We start from the raw sequence: 23,554 nt of genomic DNA, 5'->3' as shown, positions 1-23,554 counted from the left end.
CACGTTTTCCAGTAAAAAATATTTATTTACATAAAATCTGATGCAAAATTTTCAATATACCACTGAAACATTAAATTCATGTGCACTAATACACAGCAACTATGATTAAAGTCGCATCTGCTCGTATTTACAATGGCAGGATATTTTTTTCGTAGCTCTCTTAATGAAGGTGTTTTCATTTCTTCACCCATCTCAATTACTGTCACATTATACCTATTTAGTTTATTTTTCAGGTATCTTGCTTTTTCATCACCCTTCACAAATATTTTTCCATTATGAGCGTGTTGGCCAAGTTCATCAAGGATGTTTGCTAGTTCGTTGTACTCCATGTAACCACTGTCCCATTCGATCATTTGCAGGTGTTCAACTTGCCACTTGGCAGAGAAGCGATTCGAGGCAGGTAAGACATCAAAGGTGTAGGGTGGTAGGTATACGTGATGAAATCCATACTGACCCTTCAAGTCGCGTGCAGCAATTTCCTTAATGATGATTGAGTTGCGCCAGTCACGGTAAAATGAGAAGTCTACAAAAAATGCAGCTGACTGCCTCGCCATGGTAAAATTGTCCTTTTTTACATGCATATGAATCTGGCAATAAATAATAACAATGCCACACAAAATTGAAAGCAATGAGCTTGAAGTCATTCAGCTTGTGGGAAGTATATGTGATTTGTACGATGCCAGTCACAGAAATACTTGTATTTCACTCTATCTGCCAGTTTATATATGCGATTTTGAGCAAGAATTCTCATCTCCTGTTGGATGATTCTGCAAACCGAGTTGTCAAGTCTATCGAACGCATTTTTTGAAATGTAGGTTAAATTTGGCAAATCTTCATCTTCAATCGCTTCAACTGGCTGCTTTTTTATCCCAGGGTGTGGAATGTAGTAATTTACCAACTCTGAGAAAATACAGATGGAATAAATCTGATAACGCTGCAGGTGATCAAATCTGAATGAAATTAAGTCACGCAATATTTCACTCAACTCCTCAAATTGTGCTTCGTTGATTACAATGATAGTTTGAGAGCTCCTTAAATCAACAACACGAAGTGAAATTTTATCACAGATAAGTTTATAGATGCCAAGGTATTCAGTTCTCTGGTCTGTATTATTAGGCTCTTCAACTATATCTTGGGTTGGCAGTGATTGAGTTGTAAGCTCCACAGTTGATTTTTCATTGGTAGGAGGTTTTTCAACTTGATTTTTTTGCACAAATGGATATTTAGGCTCAATATTTTCAAAAAATGGAATATTGATAAATTTAAACCAATCATAAGATTTTAGCTTGAAAAATGTTTTATTTTTAAACCCCTCATCATCGGCTATGACGACTGTTGGATGGAAATCATCATCAATGTTCAGTCCCATTTTAACGATCAAAGAATTTTCTATAAAGGAAACATCGGAATTTAGTAGTAGGTTCATCTTGTAAAAAAATGATCAAGCACAGTGCACAACTATAAAATATTCACAAAGCAACTGAGAGCTGGCATAAATGAAACACACACTACCGACAATAAGCGAAACGAACACAACTCACATCATTAAACGATAGTATACTTCGGAGAACTGAGTGTACAACTGACGAGTTTATAAAGTATACTATTAGAAGGGTGAAAAAACAGAGTGCGCAACCAACTCGCATCTGCATGGTTCAGGTAGCTGTAGTACCTACTGACGAGTTTATAAAGTATACTATTGGAAGGGAGAAAAAACACAGTGCGCAACTAACTCGCACCTGCATGGTTCAGGTAGCTGTAGTACCTATAACTAGGTAGAAGAAGAATTGACAGAAGTACCAATCCGCCCAACATTTTTTTTTTGAAAAATTTACTAATTATTTGGTAAAATGTCAGATTTTGGGATCCAGCTGTTTTCTGATTCGTCAAATCCTAACCATTTAACAAGCAATTGATTACCTCGAGTTTGAAGAATTTTTTCAATCAAGTATACATTCGGATGTTTCGTTTCTTGCAACTCTTCGGCATAAAAAGTACCCTTAATTTCAGCACCCTTCAAATCTTTCAGTATGTAAGTAATTGGACGAGTATTTGTTTGAACTTTTACTACTGTAAATATCTCAGTTGACCACCTTGGCAAATACCCCGGAACAAATAGGACTTTTTGATATGAAATTCTTACTTTAGCTCCAACCTTGAATTTTGGCTTTAAAGTAGGCTGCTTAACAGGTCCTGTATTTTTGATGATATTTTTCAATATTGTAGCCTGATTGCGTTCATTAACCTGTGATGGAGTGCATTCTATGGTCCTATGGTACCTATTATTGTAAATTTCTAAAAGCTTGGGTAAAATTTTGAGGTATTCATATGACCCCCTCACACTGAACTCGCGAAACATTAAATGGCGAAGACTTTGATTGAACCTTTCAATTATCCCTGCCTTAACTATGCTATAAGTTGAGTAGTGGTGAATTTTATATTTTTTGTAAATTTTTTCACAGTCAGAGTTGTAAAATTCGGTACCCTGATCGGTATGTAAGTATTTTGGGGGTTTTGGGAGAGTAGAAAAAATTGAATTCAATGCAGCAGCCACCTCCTGACCAGATTTCAGTTTCAGGGGTATACACCAAGCATATTTTGAAAAGCAATTTATAACTGTCAAAATATATTTAAATTGCTCATTATCTGCCGCATAAGCTATCATGTCAACCAAGTCAGCAGCAAACAAGTCATAGAGACCTTTTATCTCAACCCTTCTTCTCAAGTAGTTTCTTCTTGCTGGCTTGTGTAATTCAAGTGCCACCTCACGTTTTGCCGAAGTCATACTCTGTATGCAATAATACCAGCTTCAATCAATTCTTCAATAATGGAATGTAGCTCTCTTTTCAAGTCTTCTGAGTGATTTCCAGCGTTTTGCTCGCCAACAAGTACCTTCATTCGATTGATTAACTCGTTGAAATCATTATAATAAACCAGCTGATATTTTTTATTTGAAGGGGTGATTAGAGCCTTTCTGGGGTCGGATATGCAACCTCCGGATTTTGGAGTTGAGAATAAACTTTTAATAAATTGAAATTTATCCCCCCTCTGCCACTTGAGGCGACCATCACTTCTTAAATGAGGTTTTGTAAGTGTTAGTATCTGTTTATATGTACTTAGATCTTCAGGGAGTACATTATTGTAAGACTTTTGAGAAGTCGTTAATAATTGCATTAACCCTGGTGTTTTTTTGAAAAACTGATCTTGAATTTGAATTTTAGATTGGTTTATGTATACAGGTGTGTTACCTATAGTAAATGAGCCAAGCTTTTTATCAAATTTTATACCATATATGGGGTCATCACTAGGTGATATGAGCGAACCGATCTTGTCAGTTTTTTTTCTGGAAATTTTATAGGAAATGGTGGGCTTATGTCGTTGTCTGAGTAACCTAGGACCCTCCTTGGAGTCATTGATTTTTTCATCTGTGGTTTTATTCATTTGATTATCTGGGTGGGTTTCTGTTTTTATTTTGATCAAATTTTGTTCACTGCTGGTTTGGGTTTCTACATCTCGCTGTTTTTTAAAACTATTTTTCAAATCTTGTAGTGGTTGTACTATAGGTGCCAAGTTCTCCATAATTTTTCGTTGCTTGTTAATTTTTGTGTCTTGAAGTAGCTCAAATTTCTCCCTAATTTCATCAGAAATGTTGACCAGTTCTTTTTTTTCAGCAATTTCCCTATTGAAATAGGGGGGTGCTGTGACCCTTCTAGCCCTGAGCTTTCCTTTCTCACGTCTTGCTTTCATTGCTTAAGGATATGAAATGATATAGGGAACAACGTAAACGACCTCTATTTATAGGAGATTGTGTGTCAATCACTAAAAAACCATACTGTTCTTTCCAACATAGGGCGCAAATTTTTTGAAATTTTTTGAAATCTAGGTCAGCACTCAAGTGATCATCATATACATGGCGTGTATTCAGAGTATCTTGTTTAAAAAGTATAATAAAGTTGGCGTTATCTCGAATTAGATGCTTACTGATTCGACAATAGCTCTGAACCAATAGAAATACAGATAAATTTTTATGACGACCCATTGAAAAATATGAGCGTAGTTTTGGATTTGCCTCATTTGATGAGCTTACATCGTCAAAAATGATGATAGAATTTGGTTTGCAATCTTGAGGTTCGCAGATTTTTTCAGGGGTGTCAAACGTGTAGTATCCAATTTCTGGTAGCAAACTGAAAATTTTTTTCAATTTTTCATATTTGTCTTGAAATAGACTTTTACTCACAATGTAAACATTTTCATATTTGAGCCCATTCTTGTGTATCAGCAAAGTAATCATCAAATTGGTTTTCCCACAACCAGATGGTCCTACTAGAAGACCCCTAATTGTGTTGGGAAAAAGGTACCCATGTACTGAGCGTTCATCACCCCCCTCAAGCATACAATGATGTACTGGTAATTTTACACCCTGCTCTAGAATTTTCATCACTTATACTTTTACACTCGCACTTGTCTCACAAATAACATGTCTCCACCTATCTTAAGAGTATTTATAGAAAACTCGAAGCAATGCCCCCACCCCCTTTGAAACAAAAAATATATAAAAAAGTATAAATAGGTGTACTACTCTTAAAAATTCATCATTTCAAGTTCGGCAATGGTGATTAGATATTGTTCAAAAAAAGTGAAACGTGGTAAAGGTGTTCTTAATTGGTTAATTGATCATCTACCTTTCGAAGCTCACATACCAGGATATAATTTCTGCGGACCAGGAACCAGATTACAACAACGACTTGCCAGAGGTGATAAAGGTATTAATCGAATGGACGAAGCTTGTAAAATTCACGACATTGCATACTCTCAGAATAAAACTGTAGATTTGAGAAATCAAGCAGATAAGGAATTACTCAAAGCAGCTCTGTCAAGAGGTCAAGCAAAAGACTCCAGCTTAGGTGAAAAACTAGCAGCTCACTCTATCTCAGCAGCAATGTTGGCAAAAGTTACAACTGGATCAGGTTTTAGGGGTAAAAGGCAGCCCAGGAAAACTCGCCGCGGAAGAAAAATGCGAAAAAGAAAACGTACTCGAGGAGGAGGGCTCACTTTCAGCCAAGTTGTGAAGAAAGCCAGACACGCTATAAAAGGAAAATCAAAAACAGATTTTCGTAAAGCTGTTAAAGAATCACTCGCCTCAATTAGAAGAGTTCGTGTTAGAAAGCAACCAGCCAGAGTTATCCCTTTACCTAGACGTGGTGGAGCTTTAGCAATAATACCTATCTTGGGTGCGCTTTCACGGGCAGGTAGGATTGTTGGTCGTATTGCAAGTGTAATTGCAACTGCAAAAAAAGTCAACGAACTCAGAAAAGAATTCCAGAATCGGACTCACATAGGAAGTGGACTCTACGTTGATAAGCACAAACAAGGTTTGGGATTATTTTTTGAATAATGAAAAACACTAGGAAGAGAAAAAAGCGAATTTTAGTAAAATTACCTTCAAGTAAAAAACCACTATATGACTATCAGATGATGTATTATGTTAAGAAACTGAAAATTCCTCATTTTCGTGGTATATTCTGTCCTGATGAACTTCCTAAGAGGCCTCTTAAAAATGAAAGTCTGATTTTAAACTTGGATACTTCCTATGGAGGGGGGACACACTGGCAGGCGATGAGTAAACAAAAAAATGAAGTGATTGTGTTTGATAGCTTTGGTAGAATACCATTATTACCAGAACTGATGCAATATTTAAAAGGTTGTCAGATTTATTACAATTGTATGGGAAATCAGGGTATAAATAGTGTGAATTGCGGTCATTTTGTTCTTAAGTTTTTAGCTAAGCAATACCACCCGCATTGCACAATCAAAGGCTCAAAAATTAGTATATAAGGGGTTCCATTAAAAAAATTTCATCATTTTAAAATGAGCTCATTCAGACTTCATATCTGTGGGAAGGGGTCCACACTTATCAACTCAATCCACCCCCCAATACATCTTAAGCCATATGCAAAGTATGAGATTGCATTGATTTCTTTTACAGTATTTAATGACATAATTTTGGAGAAGGATAATAATTTTTTCTTCCACTATGACGACGGCATTGTACCCAATAAAAATGCCTTCAAGGTTGAATGTGAAAGTTATACTTATGATAACATAGTAAAGCAGATAACTGACCACTTTCCTGAGTCAAACACCATAAAATTTCAATTCAATGAAAAATCTCATAAATGTACAATTTTGTCAAAATATCCGCTGGAGTTTGGTTGGAAAGATAGTATCTTGACCCTATTAGGATTCCCAGAATATTATCAAGATTTCGATGCTGTAAATACACTTCGCACCCTAGGCATGTATACCTATAAAGCACCCTATAAAGTTCAAGTTCAAAAATCTTCCGAGCACTATAACATAAATATAAGTGCCAACTGTGTCACAAATTCATATAAAAATGATAAATTGTCACATATTTTACATTCGTTCACTGTGTCTGCACCTCGACGCACGTTAATTGTTGAGCAGCCAGTTCATCCTATTTATGTTTCCATTTCAAAAGGTATTCATACTTTAAGTGATATTGTATTGCATTTGGAGGATGAGGATGGAAATTTGATTAATTTTGGAAATAATTATGTGACCATTATACTTCTATTGGTTGAAAGAATTTGATAAATTACTCATGATTACCTATAATAATCACTCAAATTACTCAAATCCCCTGAGAAAACGTATAAAAGGTGGTGAAATTGGTATAAATTTGCACTGCCCATTCAAAAAGGATAGAAAACGGATCAATCAGAAGATAACAGCAAGTAATAAGAAATTTTTGAAAAAACTTGGATTCAAAGTTCTAGTTTAATCAGTTAAAATGATCAGTAGTGAAAATTTGCATTTATCAGAGTCAGTTGAGTATGATGATAGCATCAAGTACTTCACTTGGAATACATTTCGTCCATATTCGCCTACCAGTCTTACATACAATGATGAAATACGAATTCCTATATTAAATAAGGAAATTTTCACCCTCCCCTGTCGCTCATACCTATACATTTCTGGAAAAGTATCCGATGCTAAAGGTACAAATTACAAATTCGATTTTAATGGTCTCATGTACCTATTTAATACAATTTCATACGAGTTGAATAATCAAGTACTAGACAGAAACCTAAATGTCGGACTGGTCAGTTCTGTGAAAAACTACCTCACATGTGCTGAAAGTTCGAAAAATTATTATGAATCCCTCGGTTTTTCATTTTCTGAGTCATATAAATCATGCTACAATGATACAACTGGTGACTTTGAATTATACATGCCTATGGACTGCCTACTTGGAATATTTGAAGATTGTAAGCAAGTTGTGGTAAATGCTACACAGGAGCTAATAATTACAAGAGCTAGAAATGATGCAAATGTATTTTATTTGGGGGGTGTCGCCCCTGCTGCCAATGCTGATGGCACTGTGGCCCCTACACCTTCAATAACCCTTAATGAAGTGAGCTGGAAAATGCCAGTAATTTATCCGTCAGATGCGCTAAAATTGAAGTTTTTAAACACAATAAAAGGTAATAAAAACATATTGTTGAGTTTTAGATCTTGGCAGGTATATAATTGCCCTTCTTTGCCGCAGACAACACATCATAATTGGTGTGTCCGTGTGAGTAATTCACTTTTAAAGCCTAGATACGTAATAGTATTTTTCCAAACTAAAAGGAAAAATGATTACTCAAAACGAATGAGTAAATTTGACAATCTGGCATTGGAGTCCTATAGATTAGAGTTGAATGATCGATCCTATCCTTGTGAAATACCCTTGATAGATTTTGATAAGAAACAGACTTCAATTTTATATCACATGTTTGCCCAATTTCACTCAGCCTATTATAATTTACCAATCATAAACACTCGTTATGGAATGGATGAATTCATCAGCTCCATACCTATGATTGTGTTCAATTGCTCTCATCAAGAAGAGAATTTGAATTCTGCATTAACTGGGCCTATAAATATACGTTTTGAATTTAGATGTAAGAATAATGTAGCTACTGATACTGAAGCATTTTGTATTATAATTTATGACCATATATTTTCCTATAACTCATTTGATGGAATTGTAAAACAGATTTTGTAAATTAGACATAAAATTGTATGTACACATTGTAAAATAAACTTGAAATAGATTTTTTTCAAAAATTAAAAAACGTGTGTTTATTTATACTCGTACGTAGGCGAATTGTCCCTAATACACAGCAGATCCCATTCTCAAGGAACATTGCAATCGGCAGTTGATTAATAAAATTACCTTGATAGCAAAATAGGGTAGGTATTCTTTCCTAATGAACTGACCTGTCAATACTCAGGTCATAAACATATCTATTTTATTGCTTAACACTCCAAATTGGGTGGCCAGGTAAACTGAGGTAAGAAGTTTATTGAAAAATAAAGACTTCTTTTCATCCCCCTACAACCTTTTACCACCACATTTTCAACGAATTTTTTCAATTTTGTACCATTGAAACAATCGGTTCACTAAAACAGAATTAGTATGCTTTAGTGAAGTGTGTTTTAAAGGTCGATCCTTCCGTTCTCTTCATTTTAATAAATACTTATCACGTTTTTTAATATCTTTTTTTTACAAATATCTGGGATTTTTTCAATTTCTCAGATTTTTTTAATTTTCTCGGATTTTTTTTAAACATTTTATTTCGTTCAAATATCTGGAGAATAGGAAACATGGAAGATAATAAAATCGTAAGTACATTTTCATTTTTTTTCATTTTTATTAAATATGTGATCGCTTATTTTTTTCGTTTTTTTTATGGGCTTTCTTCAATTTGTGGCAAATTATGTTGAAAGCGCGTTTTTCCCTTCTTTTTTATGTCAAAAAATCTTTTTAAAGTGCAAAAATACGTTTTTCAAAATTTTAGCAAATTCAAGTATTTTTTATAATTCTGTGATGCAGAAAAAGTTTTAAAATCGCGTATTTCTTGTTTGAAAATTCATTAAACACCAAAGTTGAACAAAAAAGGTCATTTTTTCCAATTCTTTCAATTTTTTGAATTTTCCAATTTGATACAGTTTACCATTTTTTGCAAAATGATACAAGAACATAAAAAATGGAACAAAATCTATCAATTTGGAGCATTTTTTCGAGGGTTTTTCAACGTTTTATAAATTTATAGGTCACTACACATTTTTCAAGTAAGCTACTTTCCCATATTTTAATTTTTGAAGTTTCAAGCACATATGAGTAATTTTTTCTAAATACGAAAAATTAAATTTGACTATGGGTGAGCTCAGTTCTGAGCTACAATTACTTGGTGGATAACGCCTGCATCACACACTTTGCGTTTTAAAATATTTTTACAAATAAAAAAAAAAACTGAAAAATATATGATTTTAAAGTTTTGTGCAGCTTAGAAATTATTAAAAATGCATACGTGAATTCGAGTAAAATTTATAAAATGCATGTTTCTGCGCTTTAAAAAGTTTTTTGACACGAAAACGAAGGGAAAAAACACGCTTTCAACATTTTTCGGCAACTTAAAATTATCAAAACTATGAGAATTTGTGTAAAAATGAAAAATGCTTGATGTGTACGTATTTGAAAATTTTTCTTACATGAACATAAATGAAAAATAGACGATTTTAATATAAAAAACATATCCTCAGTAGGTGATTGAATTTTTTTTTGGAAATGATACCAATATTACTCATGAAAATAAATTTAAAATATGTGATGTTTCAATTTTGAGGTAGAATTAAATTATTAAAACCATGAATTCGTCACAATTGAACTTGAAACATTAAAAATTAAAATAGAGGAAAGTAGTTTACTTGAAAAAATGCGTAGAATCGGAAAAATGGCTTTGTTTTTTGTGCAACTTTAATGTTTAAAAAATTTTCAAACATGAAATACACGATTTTAAAACTTATTCTGCACCACAGAATTATAAAAAAATACTTGAATTTGCTAAATTTGAAAAATGTATTTTTGAACTTGACACTTGGAAAAATTTTTGTACATTGAATTGTGCAAAAAATATGCAATTTTCAAATTTTTTGGACAACATAAAATCATTTTAAAAAATGCGAATTTGCTCCAAATAATATTACCTAAAATAATTAATTTTCTTGTTTTCTCTTTTTGAAGATATTCAACAACTTGGATGATGATGACGAATATGTTGAGTTTGTCTTGGGGTTACATGCAGTGCTGATAGACCTCAGCACAGAAGAGAGGAGCGAAATCTACGATGAGGTAAATATTTCAATATTTGTTAATTTTATAATGTTCTTTTAGTAGGTAGTATGAGTACCTAACACTTTTTTTTTTTTGTATAGGATAACATACGATACTTATCACTGCCAATCCGAGGACCAACCCCCCCAAAACGAAGAACAATTGTGGAGAGGATTACCTATAGGCCTTGCCCATCAACACCGAAAAAGAAGGAAAGGATAATTGTAAGCAAAATAATAATTTATTGTTATTAGGTGTCCCTTAATTTTGCCAATTTTCATCGAATGTGATTTTTTTCAGGCAAAAGATTTTGTGTATAAGTTATCCCTTTGGGGGTTACACAGAAAATGCTACTGTGATTGCAATGCGTTTGGTTTGGATATGGCGAGTTTCATTCCTGTGGTGGCTGACCGCTCTAGAGGATGTGGGATGCGAATTTTGGAGTTGGTATGTCATAAAATCTTATCATTTTTACTTTCCACCTAAATACATTAAACTTGAATACGTGATTCTAATATATTTATTTTTTTCAGAATCACAACAGCTGTGTACTCGCCTTTAAAAAAAGGCCCAGATTAGGAATCATAAAACACCTGAGATATACATACAGCCGCAATTTTTTAAATAACAGCGTGTATCGTAAACTATTTTTGTAAATTTTTTTTTTATTGTACCTATGTATGTATATTCTAGAACATTGTACAATTTAAGTATGTAAACAAGTATATATTATAATTTCATAATTTCTTTTTCCATTTAATATGTACCTTGTATATTTGGATTTGTGTTTGGTTGTCAGAGGGGATGGGGGGAAAGAGAGCAAATATTCCCATCCTGAAAAAAAGTAGGGATAAAACGAATATTTTAATTAATTAAAGGGGTAAAGTAAGCTTCAATTTGGGCTAATGTATGGTTGAGGGAGAGAGGGGAGTGGGGAGACTTCGGCGCAACGTTTAGAATTAAATTTTTAAAACCTGGTAAGCGTATAACCGAGCTTGGGACCACCTTTTCAAAGGAGCCATAGGAAAAGGATTGCTCCTTTTGCTCCTTTGAAAATGTGGGGGTCTAGAGCTCGGTTATATCTCACTACTCACTTGAAATTTGATATAGTGAGAATAGGAATTACTGACTTAGGGAATTGGAATTATTAGCTTTGGTTAAGGGGTGAAGTCAAGAATTATTCCCTAGAGAGTGAATAATTACTCGTACCAGGATAGCTCGTAGAGAAAAGACCTTATGTAAAACCATTCTACCATATACACAAAAATCATACTACACTACCAATAAAGTACTCAAGATCGCAGAAATATTCTTAAAAGCAATTTATTAATATTTTAGTACAACAAAATACACTTTAGGATTCATAGGGCAATGTAACATAATCAGCATTATTTTATGTTTGATAGTGGACTCAACATCTACTTGACATCTCGCATAAAATATTGACTCGTAACATAATTAAGTTTAAGCTTAATTAAGATTACTTGGCGATGCAAACTACGTATTATTTAATTTAGACTAGGTGTGTTACGTCCCTCATAATATTATTATTTAACTAATAAGTCTATTTCACAACTTACGACACTGTGCTTATTTTCTGCCTCTCCTGTGATCCACTCATACTAAGATCGGCGACAGAATTGGGTTATGTAATTACATATTTCCCGAATGGATCCGATTCGGAGAAATATCCGTAAAATGGGTAATTTAAATTATTTGAATGAACGTATTTAATTAATTCACATTTTTATACAAATTATCCACAGTGGTAGTGGGCGAAAACAGTTAAGAGGGATGATGGTTTTTTAGACCATCATTGCCTATACGTCTATTTGTGACCAAGAACCAGCCATCGCGAGTAGCTTATTCCAAGTGATGTTCGTGGCTGGAGATCCGATGCTCGTACCCTCGAGTTTCCCTCGATCTACGAGCCACCAGACACAATAAATCATTTCCCCTAGGATGTATAAATACTTTCCCCTATATGCGTAGTTCTCACGTTGCCATACCTCTGGTATAAGTAAATCTTATACGCCTACGCTAACGAAGAATATTACGATTAAATGTACGAAGGGATTAATTTAATTATCGCTAAGGCGATCAGGGCATATTCCCTCATATCATATGCCCCTCCGGGGGTTGACCCCAATCCGGCAGGTCACGGGGTGAAGCACAGATCATGAGTAAAAATAGAGAGAATATGACCTGTAACCCCCCTCCCCCCTCCCTTCCTAAATAAGGGAGGATGCACTCACCCTGCCCCTTCGTACTTTACTGCGTTGATCTGCAGGATAATAAGAGGAGACAAATTTTTTGAGATGAGAATGCGAAGGCTGGGAGTTTCAAAAAATAATGCTATCAATTTTCGTACCACGATATGATGTGAATCAACTTGCTGAATGCTGAGCCCTCGAGCTGAATTGGCGCATTTCTGAGTGAAGTTTGAAAGTTCACGACAGAACTAAGTGATATGGTATTTTCAACCAATCGTAGGTGACAGACATATGAGTTGGTGTGAGTATTTGACTCAATAAATAGTAGAAAATGCTAGCCAAGCATACGAAATAGACACCAGCAAGTGACCATTAATCAAAGGGTACATCGTTATTGTAATAGCAATTATTGACAGGTTCCGAAAATGGTAACGATTTTTAGTGGAGGCCCTATAAGAAAATTTAGAGTTCAGAAGAGTCCTCTTTTATGTTTTTTTTTTTTTTTTTTTTTTTTTTTATATAGATAGCCAAATTCGACGTCGTAAGGGTTTGATCAAGAAGGTTTTCCTAACAATTTAGAAGAAATACGTATTTGTAGGTACGTATTCTGCCAGCGAGACTGTTCTTGGTCAATGAGCGTGATTTAGCCTATAGATTGTAGAAATAAAATTATCGAAGTTTTATTTTGAGTGGTTTGCAGGTATGACGAGTATAAAAAGGTCGATAGTTTTTCTATTGCGATGTTTATGTACCTATTTTTTATTCTACCTATTACAATCCTAGGTCATACTGCGATTTTTGAGAAAAAAAAATTTTTAGAATCCCAAATTTCAATATGGTAAGATGAGTCGAAAATTGAAAAAATTGAAAAAATGCAGAGTTTTCATCACCCTGTATTCGAAGTATTGGAGAAAATTCTACTGAGAAAGAAGTCAGAATTTTGGGCACAGTGTCAAAATTTAGCTTAAAATTACTCGAAGGTATGTACATAGTTGTGAAATGTTTGAGAGTAGAAAAAATGCAAAAAATTATAGCATAAAAGTAAAAAGTAATTATAACATAAATGCAAGTGGATATTGCAATAGGAATGCAGAGTATGAATAAAATGCAAAAATAACCTAATTGTCTAGCATATAGTAAACTATAAGGATATAGCATCGCCAATATTATTACATGTACATAAGAATATAGTTTTGAATTTTGTAGAAATGCAGAAAAATAATACTTGAGTTGATTAAGTATTGTAGTAAAGAGTTGTGATGAGTGTGAAAAAATATGTCATCGATCGGTTGTATATTGGAATAGTAACGTCGGTCATAAGATCGGAATCGTAGCTGTAATGTCGTCGCGTCTATCAGCGCTGCGATTTGGTTTTTGGTTTTCTTTGATTCTATGGGAGAGAAATTTATTAGTGAGATTTTCTATAAATACTTACTTTTGATTTTTGATTTTTTGTTCCCTGTAAAGTCATTATTTTTCTAACGCTATATTAAGTCTAAGTTATAATTAGGAAATAAAGAAATGATTATAATTAGATATTACGAGACGTCGCAGTGTACTTGTCCACTTTTTTTACGTTTTGGTTGTCATTCATTTTTATCAGTTGAGTCGTCGTTATGATCGCTGTCCTCGTTATCGGCCTCCTCCGCCCACGACTGTGTGGATGACTCTGGGTGTAGTACTGGAGGATCCTGGTTCCTGTAAGCAGAAGTAGACGGCTGGGGGTCTTCGCCCTCAGCGGTTAATATCGGCATACTTTTTCTTTCGACGGTTTGAATCGCCTCTTCGACGATTTTCATAATACGATCAGTGCGACGCCTAACGTTACGAACTTCTGTATCGACCTCCGCGAGGTGTTTACGCCGCTCTATACGGCGCAATTTTCCTAATTTTCCAACGTTTTGAGTGTCATCGGATGAAGAGGGTACTATTTGATCATCCTGTGGGAAGATGAGGTGGAAAGGGTTGACAGATTCTGCGAAACTGGAGCGGGTGTAATGACGGTAGGACGAGGAGCAATGGGTCGGAGAGTGGGTGTATTCTGGACTATTTGTACAGGTGTTAAAACGACTCTTGGCACGCTTAAGTCGAGACCTGTGGTGGATACTGTGTGTTGTGGGAGAGGCACAGGGCTGCGGTTCGGAGGTGGCTGTGATAGCGTTAAGTTGTCCCTACGTAAAATGTTGGGAATGAATCGGGTTTTTAGGGCTCTCACAGTGTGATGATACATCGGGGGCGGGTAGAATGGACCGCTTTGGTTCCAACCGGCGGTCCGTTCGTGTAGATTTTCGAAAATTTGGGGAATTCGCGTGATCCGTCCGCCGAAAATTCGTTCCCAATCATACGATAGGGCGCGATTAATCAGTGCTACGGAGTCGCTGTGAAGATTTGAATGTGGGACTAATGGCATAATGATCAATTCAGCGACTTGGCGTCTTCGTAAGAAAAGGCAAAGCACTTGGATATTATTGAAGAATTCGCCGTATGGAGTAGAGCGGAGAGCATCGAAGGTTCCTATGGCAATCATTATTTGTCTCGGGAGTTTCTCAAATGTCTCCAAGTAACGTAACAAGTCAGAGGCCAAAAGGTCCTGCCTGTATATTTCGTTATTTATTAACGATTCGTATGGCCTAGACATGCCCAGGTATCGTACAATACCATTTGCGTGTCCATCACCGAGTATAAGAATATTATGTGCGAAAAATACGACGACATATAACTCCTCGGCGAGCTCATAGCCAGCCGCGGTGTAATAATGGGGGTAAGAATTGAGCGGATAGAAAGGGAGTAATTCACTGGAGTTTGTACCGAATCGAAGACGATACCGACGATGATACAATCCTCGTTCGGCGGATGTGCCTTTTTTCATTTTTGGGGGAGGTTTTTTAGCTCTATTAGGGCGAATAATTACGCGATTCGAAGATCGTGTGATTCGCTGGCTCGTGCCAGGGGAGTTCCATGAAGAAGTAGACGGTATGGGTTCCTGTGGAGTTTCGGGTTCAGTGACCTCACAATACACCTCGTCTTGAGGACGCATTGTATTCGTCAAAGGATCGTGTTGAATTGTATGAGCGAAATTCGGTGTAGGTATTGGGGTTGAAGGAGGTGCAGGTCGCAGTGGTACAATATTGCACTGAAAAATAGGGGGTTGCCTGAGATTGATTCCCGATGTGGACAGAATCGGATTTAGAGCCGAATTCGTCGTCGAAGTCGGGGGTGTGTAAGAAGAAGTCGATGTGCTGCTATGAGCAGATGGATTTTGGGTTATGCGTGGACGAATTGTCGAGAATAAATTCTCAATTTGTTGGTCCAGTAACATATCGTATCTACTTTGCAAATTTTGGAAATTTCTGTGTTGGTCCTCAAGTTGTGCTCTGAGAGTCACATTTTCGGAGCTCAGGGTTGATTTGACGCGGGTAATGTAGTCCCTTTGCACTGACAGTCTATTTAACAGGGATTGTATTCTATTGTCATTTTGGGTACATTGGAAGATGCGAATAGTATGTTCAACTAGATGAAAATCGGTTCCGCTAATTGGACGGTTGCATCCTGGATGTAGGCAAAGCACAATTCGTGTTTGACGATCATTTATGATCGTGGATTCGGTATAAATTCGGTATATACACCCATAGTGATATAAGTGTCTACAGGTAGTGATATGTATCGGATCCCTATGTATCATATCCCTGTGTAGCGGATCCCTGTCCGTCGCGCAGAACGGACCATGCAATGCAAGTGGAAGCTTACAGCTGTCACAAATTAGCTCGTAGTATGACATCGTTGGAGTTTGTTAGGACTTAAATCCCAAATTCCAGATGAGAATTTCGGAAATTGAAAGAAAATTTAAAGAAGGTGACGAATTAAAATTTTTGAAAACTCTGGTATAGACAAGGTCCGCGGACACTCGCGAGGTCGATATAAAAATAAAAAATGCAAAAAATTGATCTGGCTAATCCACTATTAGATGGGCTAGACGAGATCAAACACTTGTTGTAAAAAGTAAGCAATTCTAATTGTAAGTACCGAATCGGAAAATAATAAAGTTGCAGACTCACCGCTAGTAGATCCTTGAGATGTTGATTCGAAGTCGACACAAAATAGAATAATCTTAAGTCTGAGCAAGAGTATCGCCTTTGGTTCGCTTTTTCGGATATTGCAGATGGATTTTAGAAATTAAACCCCACCTCAGTGTATGGGAATTAAAAGCGTGTGTGTTTTTAAGACAAATTTGTTGATGAGTAATTAAGGATGAGGTGGTAGTTGAGTGAGATAATGGTAATATCGACGGAGAAAAAGGCAACAGAAATATAGCGGCGATGTCGGTGTGTCGTAATTCTTATTGCTTTTTAAATTGAAGAGGTTTCTATAAATCTGTAAGTGGTTCATCTGCGCTTTATCCTTATTCGGTACTTTTGAGAAGAAGAACGAGGTGCGAAGTGTGTGTCGGAGATATAAGACATCAGATCAAATGGCCAAGCTGTGTGCCTGGTGTTTGTGTACATTTTCATTTTTGCTAAAGATGATTTTAATAAAATACATCGTCTGTATAATGCATGCTTCTAGCATGCATGATATATGACGGTGTATTCTTTTAGCTGCCGGTGTTACTTTGTAGTTAATTTTTCATCGATTCTGGTATCATATTCATACTCATCTCGAGTTTCTAAATCTCTTGCGTAATTTTTATTTTGAGTATAAAAGGATCTGTTTTCTATCTTCTAGCACTTGGTTATATTGATGCGCGATGAAGAGAGACTGATAAGTTGTTGAAAAATTACTTAACTAATATCACAGGTACTTTCGACTAATATAGGCATCAAAGTGTTGCGGCTGTGTATTTACCGCTCGTGGCGGTAAATGCCATGTCCTAACACTTCTAAGAGTGATCTTTTTTCACCTCACTTATAATAAAGCTATCTTACCCTATGTCTAACTTAAATGTGCTCGTGTTAAATACACGACACCAAATAAAAAGGGATCTGGAAATCTGGAATATTTTTACGAGAAGGGTTCTAATGGAATGTTACGATTTTTTAACTATTGCGAGAAAAAAGGTGAGAGATGAAAGGATTATGAGAAAAAATAGAGTATTGCAAATTGGGTGCGAATAAGACTAGAAGCGTATTTGTTTTCCTCTATTTATTTATTATGAAATCACGAAAATGTAGTGTATGAGTATTTGTTTGGGTGTTATAGTGACGTATTGATGCATCAGCTGTTGCATCTGCCTCGGCGCGGTGTTTTGACGAATGCAAGGTCGTCGTTGCATCTTACTACTCTACCTTGTCGCAGGGGTAATGAACTAGAGCAATAAATCAGTCGTTAGCGGCGTTTTTACTCATACACGATGCGTGTGCTAGGTCGTGTTTGTTTACCTATTACATTAGAAGTGTGTTCATTTTGGGGTAGTCTGATTTTTACACGACTTGAGTGTTTTACTTAAAAGGGGAGACTAATTATACGCACTTACAATTAAGGCAAATGTTTTTCGCGTCTTCACAACGCTTGTACTCTATAGTACAAGTATCGTGTGTATTTCGGCTCGATTAGAAAGGATACAAAAATGTGTTAAGTATTTTTAACTCGAGGTCTGTACATAAGTGGATTTTTTAAGCTAAACTGTACATTTTTATTTTTACAATTCGTCGTTATGAATCGCTCTTGGCGAGACATAAGTTGGTTTAATTTGAAAGCGCTTTGGGATAAAATTTTGTATAATTTTGAGATATTCAGATGCGTTTTTTTATAGCCTAGGAAGTACATTGGGACATATGATAGAAATTTATGCACCTCCTAGGTGATTTTTGTTTAGTTTTGTTGTTTAGGAAGTGAGATGGGACATATGACGGAAAGTTTACTCATTCCCTAAACGGTGATGTATTTATTTTTTGTGTGATTTTGTTGATTTTTCTTCATTGTCAGATTTTTCATCTGGAACCATTTCAAAAAATCGAGCATAGGGTTCTTGATCACTGTCTGACACGTAGTTGAGAAACTTCGCTTCAAGTTGTTTTTTCCAGTGTGGAGCTGGTCTCGGACGTAATCGCGCTGCGACTCTTTCTGAGTGTCTCCGTGTTGGTAGGGACGTTGACCTTTGAGTTTTTGCCCCATTACCTCGTTTGTTCGAGGTTTCTTTCGGTTGAGAGACAGTTGGCTGTGTGTCTATTAGCGCAGAGTCAGGTGGGGTATCTAGTGGATTTTGAGCGTTCTGAAGCTCAGTTTCAAGTACATTATCAGCAGAGTCTAAAAATATCTCGTCGTAGATTTCTTGGCTACTTTGGCTGTCCTGACTACTAGCGCGAGTTGATATAGTTTCCTGCGAGCCAAAATCAACTATTCTCTGTTTGCGAGGGCGACCTCTTTTCTTTTTAGGAGGGTCCTCTTGTGCCCCTGAAGTTGAAGGTTGGGGTTCTGAGAGAGTTGAATTTTTCGGCACTTGTTTCGTAGCTTGTGTCGTAGCAGAACGCAAATTTCGTTCCTCAGCACGCTTTTCACGTGCTGTTTTCACGACTTCTTTAAGTACTGCTTCGGAGGCTTTCTTAAAATCTTTCTTGCTTATTACAATCGCCCTATCATCGTCATGGTCTGAATCAGGAGTTGACTCGTCATCTTCGTCCTCTGATTCCGACTTGTTTTGATAATCGGTTAAAAATTCTTTAATTCGCTGCTCAAGTGAGCGCAAATCAATACTAGATTTGAGACAAGCTTCGCTCCTTAGTTTTTCCAGATTATCTTGAGTGATAAATAAGGTTAATTGGCGAATGTTTGCGACTCTATCAGTCTCAGACTCATCAGTGGCTTTCAATAAATAACAATTGTGGCCATTTCGCTGTACTACAATAAATGGGCCAGTTTTCTTTTCGTAAAGTTTACCAGAAGTTCTTTTTTCATAAGAAGACTGACGATGGTTTGTCATTAAGACCCAATCTCCTTTCTGAAAAAAGGTAGGGTCAGGATGGGCTTTATTGAAGGCATATTCTTCCTCAATCTTTTTCAATCTTCTCTTTTCACGAATAAAAGTCTCTATAACTTGACGTGAATTCATCTCATCGATTTTTTGTCTATGTTGTTCTACAGTATAAACAGCTTTTTTAGCCAGAGAGTCAGCGATGATATTTGTGAATTCATGTTTTCTCGCGAAGACATGGATAAATTCAACGTTGTCGAATTCTTTCTTAAGTTCAAGTATTTCTTTGAAGAGATGTTCATGGTGTAGAGGCTTGTTACGAGAATTTTTCCAATTATTGGCCTGCCACAGTGAACAAGTATTATTTAATGCTTTTATAGCGTAATTCGAGTCACTCAATAATTTCACCTTTGTGATTTCATTATGATGTAGTATTTGAAGAGCAGTTTGAATTGCTATTAATTCAGCAAGATTGTTGGAAAGTTGATATTCAGCGTGTGTTATGCGCTCAGAGATATTCAAAATTGAGTCCGGAGCAAAACAGATTCCGATTCCAGCGATGGCATTTGCATCGCCATTTTTGGAGCAAGCTCCATCCGCTGTGACTCTGACATATCCATCAGTGTCAAATATTAAGTCAATATCAGGGTTCAATGTTTCTTCTAAACATTTTTCAGATGTCACCGAAGGAAGTTCGCGCTTAATTATTTTTTCGCGAATTTTAATTAATTCCTTTTTGAATTGGAATTTTGAAGCTGGTTGAGGAATTTGCAAACTGATAATATCTGCGATGCCCCAGGCCTCATTAGGCTTAAAACCAAATGACGTAGGTGTATTATTTAACTCGTCTTCGATTTCGGAGATAAGGTCTTGCCAGCCTAAATGAGAACGCCATGGGTCATGATTTTGGTTTATTTTTACTCGTAATTTATCGCCTATCCATCGCATTGTCCTTTCTACTGATGACGACTGCGGGTTATATGCGCTGGTATGGGCTATTTGGATGTGGTGTTTTTCGAGTAAATTGGTCCATAAGTCTGAAAGAAATTGTGATCCATTATCAGTTATTATTTTCTTGATGTTAACTCTATGGCTTTCAATATCAAAGATTACTGTGGTCATTTGTTGGCAAATTGATCTCTTTTTGATATTGAACAATGTTCTAAGCCATGTTCGGTTTGTAAAAACGTCTTTTACAACTAGGAGATACTTTGGATCATTTTTCATCGCAGGTAGAGGTCCTAGCAAATCAACTGATAGAACATCGCCGAGAGAATATGCCTCAATCTGCGCATATTCAAGGGTTTTATGATTTGCGTAGTTTTTATTGACCTTACAGATGATACATATATTGCAAATTTCACGAATATATGCTAACGAGTTGTTATGATAATAAATTCGTCGAAATATTGTATCGAGTTTTGCAGACCCTACATGGCCATAAGCGCAGTGCAGGTAGTCTACCGTGTCATAAAATAGTGCATTTGGCAGACAGGGTACTTTTGTGCCATTTTCTAACTTTCGTAGCAAGATTTTCTGTCCTTCAGCGTTTATAAAGATTTCGAATTTCGATAATTTCAATTTCTGCGCATCTCTTTGTTTTTTGTAATTTGCAGGAATTTTTTCTTCGAGTATTTCGATGAGTCTTTTGCAAGTAGTATCATTTTGTTGATATTGCGAAATGTTTCTCAGACGCTTGTGAAGTTCAGGAATATTTTCAGCGAGAAATTTGAGCTCAAAAGGTTCAATTCCTGTCTCAAATTCGGTTGTTTCAATTTCAGGCATTTCAGACCCATCACTGCTTGAACTGTCAGAGACGTCAATGGCATTGATTTCTAGTTCGGGTGCTTTGATTTTATATAGAGTGTTATTTGCAAAATTCATATCGTAGATTATGTCATAACAGTTTAAAACAGTTATCCAGTGAGCTGCTTTTCGATGAGTTTGTGCTATTTCGCGGAATCGATTAACAATTGGCAGAAGATTTGACCTTACATGAACTTTTCGTCCATGTAACCACATTTGGAGTTTTTGTATGCATTTCACCAAACACATAATCTCTCGATCGAATAATGTAAAATTTTTCTGGTGGTCTTTAAAAGCTATCGAGATGAACATTATTATTCGTTTTTTCTTCTCAACCATATAGAAAAGTACTCCGTTCATTGAGTCTTCTGAGAGCTGAGTATCTAAGAAAAGATCTCCTTCCCTAGGAGCTTGTTGTAGTTTAAAGTCTTTCTTAAACTCAGCTTTCAACTTTTCAAAGGCTTTTTGTTGTTCTTCCTTCCACTCAACAGGCACATCACCTTTCGTCAGGTGGTATATTGGATTTACAATTTGTGAATATTGAGGGATGAAGTCTCGATAAAGTCCAGTATTCCCTACCAAAGCCAAAATGTCGTTTTTCTTTGTTAGGGAAAATTTACCTCGCTTAGTATGTTTTTTCTCGAATTCTTCGAGTTTTTTAATCTTATCACTTTGCTTTCCTATCCCTTGGTTCGAGATTACAAAGCCTAGATGATCTGCGCAATTTCTAAAAAATTGCGTCTTTGTAGGATTCAGTTTTAAACCGTGCTCTCTAATTAAGATGAAAACTTTTTCAAGTCTTTGTAGGGTTTCTTCGAAAGTTGTTCCAGATATTTTAAGGTCATCTACGTATTTCGTTATTCCTTCCTCATTATCGATTACTTGATTTATCACATGTACGGATTCCCCAGATGCAATTTTCAATCCATAAGGGAGCCTTATGAATTCGTACACTTGCCCCTCAACTTGGAAGGCGGTGAATTGTCGTGATGCTTTATCAAGTACAAGCTGCCAGAAACTAGCAGTAAAATCGAGAGTACAGAAAAATTTATCGCCTGCATTGTCATAAAGCATGCTTGCGATTGTGTTAGGCTCGGTTAAAACATTGATTAGAAATTTATTAAGTTCGTCAGCATCTAAACAGAGGCGAATATCTCCGTTCTTTTTGACAACTGGTGCTAAGGTATTAATGTAGCATGAGTGAGAATATTTTATTATGCCGAGAGTGAGCATTTTATTTATCGCTTTTCGAAGAGCAGGTAATAATTTTTTGCTTGGTCGAAATTTTTCTCCTCGCCATGGTTTTAGGTGTTCATCTCCTTCTTTAAAATTGAACTTAACCTGTTCACCTGTGTATTTACCAGGGTTGAGGTCAAAAATGTCGGCGAAATGTTGCAGTCTATCGAAGCCATGGATCCCCTGTTCAATTGTTATTGATCCATTTTCGACCGCTAAATTTAAGTCAGATCTTAAATTTTCTTTAAAAGTTCTTTGAGCTGATCTACGCTCTTCATTTATTTCTTGCTCGGTGAGGGTGTAATAAGTATCAGACATATCTTCCGAGTATGTCTCATATTCTTCATCACTCATACCTAAAGAAAATACCGTTAGTGCACTTTGAAATTCGTCTGGGTGCATAAACGGAATTACGAATTTTTTACCAATTTCTGGCCTACATTTGGCATATCGTTTATGGATATCTACTGTCATTTTTAAATGGTCCATTGAGATTCTGCCCATAATAAATGTTTGGCCTGGTGCGTCGATAATATAGAATGGTACTTTAGTCATCTCATTTCCGAGTATCATTTTAAGCTCGACGATATGAGTTGCTGATTGAATAATTGTATTATCGGCTAGTTTTAGTTGGACTTGTCGTCGTAATCGAATAAATTTTATCCAAGTAGGAGATTCTTCGAGAAATGTTTTGATCATTAATTTTGATAATACATTGGGTAGAGCTCCTGTATCGAGTTGTAAGGCAATTTTTCTCGAGCCAACTATGACAGGAATGACACACGCAGGGTCATTTGTTTTTTGAGTCACTAATTGGTACGCGATTGCCGGATCAGGCTCCTCATCATTGAGAGTAGTATTATCGATTGCGTCGATGAAGTCAAAATTGGGTCTTTTCTTAGGAAGTTGCGTTTTTATGCGCTTAATTCGTTCTGAAATAGTTATTGGAAGCGATGATTTCTCATTGTTTTCTTTATTTTCTAAATCGCCTATGCTTACAATCGTAGGTGAATTTGGGTTAGAGAATAATGCCAGTTCATTAAGGCGATTTCGAATTGCAATTCTGAATTTTTTATCCAATTTGGGCCGTTTAGAGCTCAAATTAGGTGAATCGTCGAATTCTTTAACTGGTGAAATTTCAAATACTTGCGCTTCGAGATTTTGTGGCATTTCGTCATTTGAAGGCGCATCATCGGATTCAGGCAG

The 23,554-nt window shown here is 36.1% G+C and overlaps 1 protein-coding gene across 1 annotated transcript in view; it reads right to left on the bottom strand.

Annotated features, from left to right (window-relative positions):
* The window catches only part of LOC135834690 (uncharacterized), a 64,593-nt gene that overhangs the window by 13,934 nt on the left and 27,105 nt on the right, over window positions 1-23,554 (bottom strand). The gene's annotated exons all lie outside the window — the stretch shown is intronic.

This window comes from Planococcus citri, chromosome 2 (genome assembly GCF_950023065.1).
Source record: "Planococcus citri chromosome 2, ihPlaCitr1.1, whole genome shotgun sequence".
NCBI lineage: Eukaryota > Metazoa > Arthropoda > Insecta > Hemiptera > Pseudococcidae > Planococcus > Planococcus citri.
This window is presented reverse-complemented; position numbering and strand designations above follow the sequence as displayed.